General features: G+C 35.3%; 1 long non-coding RNA gene across 2 annotated transcripts in view; it reads right to left on the minus strand.

Moving 5' to 3' along the window:
- Positions 1-918: 918 nt before the first annotated feature.
- The window catches only part of LOC149132177 (uncharacterized), a 30,493-nt gene continuing 26,411 nt past the window's right edge, over positions 919-5,000 (minus strand). For both annotated transcript variants that reach the window (XR_016244721.1, XR_016244722.1), the window contains exons 2-3: positions 3,926-4,057; positions 919-3,181 (exon numbers count right to left, since the gene is read on the minus strand). This is a non-coding gene — a long non-coding RNA (uncharacterized LOC149132177). The remainder of the gene's footprint in view (positions 3,182-3,925; positions 4,058-5,000) is intronic.

Genomic DNA, 5,000 nt, shown 5'->3' on the forward strand with positions numbered 1-5,000 from the left:
ATTTTTTTAGTTTCATTCTTTATACCTTTGACGAATCTTCACGCCTCTACATGCATGATTTATGTTGATGTGTATAGATATATGATTCAACTACTTTATGTTTTCTTTTATGCGTTCAGGAATCTGTTTGATTGCCTAAGATTAGCGTTTTCAATTTTTTCTACTTTGTATTTTTTCGCATTGGCTCTCTATGTGCACTCCGTATATAGCCCATACATATTAAAACATACTTAATATTATACATACAATATTAATAATAATAATAAAAAGTGACAACAAAAACATGAGACCTCGATATTAGGTAAATGGAAGATTATTTATATTTATAGTTTAGGACAATCAGTAAATTGTCGTTATACTACCCAGAGTTTCAAATGCCGGTGCGAAGAGCTACGATGCATTCTCGTCGGCTATTTATGGCAATAGACGCTATGAAAAACCGTGTGTATGATGAAGTTGCGTGTATATATATATATATATATATATATATATGTGTGTGTGTGTGTGTGTGTGTGGGTGTGTGTGTGTGTGTGTGTGTGTGTGTGGGTGTGTGTGTGTGTGTGCGTGTGTGTGTGGATATGTGTATATGTATGAGTACATGCATGCATATATATGTTTCTGTGTGTATGTGCAAGTACATATACATGTTTGTGTGAGTGTGTACATATGTAGACGTTATGAAAGCAGGAGGTTTTATATCTATGTATTATGAGAATATGGTTTCGTGTATTTTTTATCTTCTATATATTTTTTCCTACCTATTAGAGTAACTACCCTTTTATACAACGGTTTTTCATAGCGTCTATTGCCATAAATAGCCGACGAGAATGCATCGTAGCTCTTCGCACCGGCATTTGAAACTCTGAGTACTATAATGACAGCTTACTGGGCAGGGCCTGTTGAGGAAAAGAAATTGTGTCGCAGTGTACCTATATGTTGTGATTCTCAATTGGGCTGGGGACGTATGGCCCGTGGTCCCAGCATTGGATGAACCTTGAAGCTACTGTTCAGGTCGTTTGGGCAATGCTGCCGGTATATTCTCCACATCGTTCAAACGATGTACCGCTCGCGGCGGTGCTGGAAAAGGTACAGTTTCAAGGTTTTAAGGCGGTTCAAGTAATCGAGATCAGTCATGCTCTTAATTCGTTTAGTGAATGCCCTCCGGGGTGATTCAATTTTCGAGATGTTTTGTTTTGTAGGGAGAGACCACAGGGGAGCAGCAGTATTCGAGGTGTAGTCGTACAAACGAGGAGAAAAGTAGAATGATGACACCCTGTTCTCTGGACCGGAAGGTTCTTAAAATCCAGGAGCTCATCCCATGAGCTATATCGACCTTATTGTTGATGTGAGCCCTCCAACTGAGATTGTTATCAACAATTACTCCTAGGTCTCTGATATTAGTAGATGCTGTGAGCGAGAAAGATAGACAGCGGAAGATAGAGATAGAAAGAGAGAAAGTTTTGTCTTTGTTAGCAAGCTTTTCAGTTTGTATGTTCAGTTTGATAACCACATATACCCACATATGTCATTAGTATTTTCATTCCTTAACGTTGATAATTACAAAGAATAATGTATATTAGAGAAGTTTAAATAACGTTGCAGAAGAATGGCTTTATTTTAAATCTTTTCAACTTCGATGTTACAAGAATTTTCAGAATACAGTGTAAATAGGACAGAGGTTATGATCTACGAACATGTCACTTTATCAAGTTATTTCCAATATCGGCCGTAACTTTGGCCTACAATCAATATCCTGAAAATTAATTATACTACAGTTCTATAGTTTGGATTATGCAGACACTAAGTATATAATCCTATGTCATATTGTGCCATATAAATAAATGTTTCACTAAGTATCTATAATATCAGATTCGGTCATTTATTCTGTGAAATATATCACTGTATTAAATCTCGTAGCGTTAATATATCCTTTATATAATATAACGAGCTTATTCCAAATCGCTACACATCGGAGAAGTAAAATATATCTTCAATATTTACGAATAAATATTCTGCCATTCTTTCCTCACCGTCATCTTTCAGGGTTATGTAATTATATAAATCTGGATTACTATTTAAAACACTAGAATACCATTTCAAGGATATTTTGACGCTATTTCTAGCAAACTTAAACGCTTTACAGTCGATATTATTTCTGAAATCGTAACTTTTCAATTAAATAAGTTTTGAAAATGCTTCTATTTGATTGCAGTAATACCGCCCGATATACGAATACAACTATCATAACCCGTACATATTCTTCTCTTACACATTATTTGAAACAGTATTGTACACAGCATGCAAAAAGCGTGACATATTGCGTTGTATCTTTGCGTAGCAAAAGTGTAACATAACATCCTCATCATTCAGCATGTTAATCATTATGAACTTTGTTTTTAAGTTAGAAATGATGTGAAAGGAGAATTCGTAGACAAATTGAATAATAATAACAACAACAAGAAAGATAATAATAATAATAATAATAATAATAATAATAATAATAATAATAATAATAATAATAATAATAATAATAATAACAACAACAACAACAACAACAATAATAATCCATAGGCCTGGATTATATGGGGAATGGGACAGTCGATTACATCGACCTCAGTGTTTCAAAGGATGAAAGTTGACCTCGGCGGTATTTGAACTCAGAACGTAAAGACGGACGAAATACCGCTATGGATTTCGCCCGTCGTGCTGACGATTCTGCCAGCTCACCGTCTTAATAATAATAATGATAATAATAATAATAATTATAATAATAATAATGATGATGATGATCATTAGTACGCCGGGCAAAATGCTTAGCAGCATTTCGTCCGTCTTTGTGTTTTGAGTTCAAATTCTGACGAGGCCGGCTTCACTTATCAATCTTTTGGAATGAAAGGCAAAGTCGACTCGTTACGGATGGTGGGTGGAGTTTAGAACTGGCACTCGCTCACCAAATTTCAGGCTTGCGTCCATAGTAGCAGCAGCAACAGAAGCAGCAGCAGTAGTAGTAGTAGTAGTAGTAGTAGTAGTAGTAGTAGTAGTAGTAGTAGTAGTAGTAGTAGTAATCGTAATAGTTGTTGTTGTTGTTCTTTTTCTTCTTTTTCTTCTTTTTTCTTCTTCTTCTTCTTCTTCTTCTTCTTCTTTTTGCCATTCTCTTCTTCCGCTGATCCGTCTTTGGCATCTACAAGTGAAGATGACAAAAGAATCAAAGACGGCATGAAGTCGTCCACAGAGTGCTCTTTGAGCTAATACTGATGTCTTTCAACGCAACAGAATGTCCCCCCACGTCTTCTCACAATTAAAAAAATATATCATTTATCACTGAAAATCCCAATGGCTTTCAAACACCCACTCAGAGACCAACACTAACATAAATTAAAATCCATCATCTCCGACCTGAAATCAAAACAAGGAATTCTTGTCAAATCTGACAAAACAGAAATCTTGTATAACTTGCACATTGATTTTGCCAAAACTACGCTCTAAATTCTAAAACCTATAAACGGAGATTTTCATTTCTCATTCTCATTAGTTGATAAACTGCATATAAAAACGAAGAAGTGTGAGGAGAGAAATTGTTATTTATTCAACTGTTATGAATATTTGATTTTAAGAAATAAAGAGTGAATTTTACAAATTTTCAAAAGAAATTATACGGAACAAAAAGAAAAACAGAATGTAAACAAGTAATCGTTTTGTGTGTATGAGTATGTAAATACACCTACACACGCACACGCATATGCACACACGCGTACGAATACACACATGCACACACACAAATACACACACAAACACACACACAAACACACACACGCATACTAACACATACACTAACACTAATACGGACACATACTAACACACACTAACACTAACATAGAAACTTCCACACCCATAAATACACACACTTATAAAGGTGAAGACATACCTGTGTGATAAGAAATTTGCTTCCTAAACACTTGGTTCCGAGTTCAGTCCCACAGTGTGGAAAAGCAGGTAAGTGTCTTCTACTGTAACTCGGACTGACCAAAGCCTTGTAATTGGATTTGGTAAAAGATAACTGAAAGAAAAAATCGTATGTATGTGGATGCATATATATAGAGATATATACACAGAGAGAGGGGAAGAGAGAAAAAGAAAGAAAGAGATAAAGAGAGATAGATGTGTATACACATGTATATATGTTTATTACTGCATGTGTCTGTGTTCCTATTTCACCACCCTCCCGCTACACAAACACACGCACACATCCGCTTGACAACCGGTGTTAGCATCTTAACGCTGCCGTAACTTAGCAGCTCGACAAATAGTTTAGGTGTCAAACTTAAAAATATCAAGTACTAGGATCGATTTGTTCGTCTAATCTCTTAAGGGGTTACCCAAATATGACCGCAGTCTAATGACTGAAACAAGTAAAAGATGAAAGATATACACAGATACATATATATATTTGCACACACACAAATGGGCGCGCGCGTTTGTGTGTGTGTGTGTGTGTTCTGAGATATGCTTTTTCACTATATTTAAGACGCTCAAACACACATACAATCATATCCTAAAGGTTTCTTAATCTCGGGAAGTTAACTCCGGCGACGGCCTTTAATTATGACCTTGTATGTAAATAAGAACAAAAGCAATAACAGTCAAATAATAGTAAATATTCAATGAGAAAACAATAATAAAATCAGAGTAAATTGATAGGCAATCAGAATTAGAAACGAAGGAAGACAAGTATAAAAAGCAATAAAAGAGAGACTGATGGCTCCAAAAGAAATTGATAGAACACCTGCGTCTAAATCTAATGTGAATACGCACGAACTAAACGCACACAAACACACGTATACATGAACATTAACTAACACACGCATGCATACATATATACATATATATATATATATATATATATATATATATGTGTGTGTGTGTGTGTGTGTGTGTGTGTGTGTGTGTGTGTGTGTGTATGTATGTGCGTGTCTACACACACATGCATACATATATATCTA

This window comes from Octopus bimaculoides, chromosome Z (assembly GCF_046866305.1).
Source record: "Octopus bimaculoides isolate indiv1 chromosome Z, ASM4686630v1, whole genome shotgun sequence".
Classification (NCBI taxonomy): domain Eukaryota; kingdom Metazoa; phylum Mollusca; class Cephalopoda; order Octopoda; family Octopodidae; genus Octopus; species Octopus bimaculoides.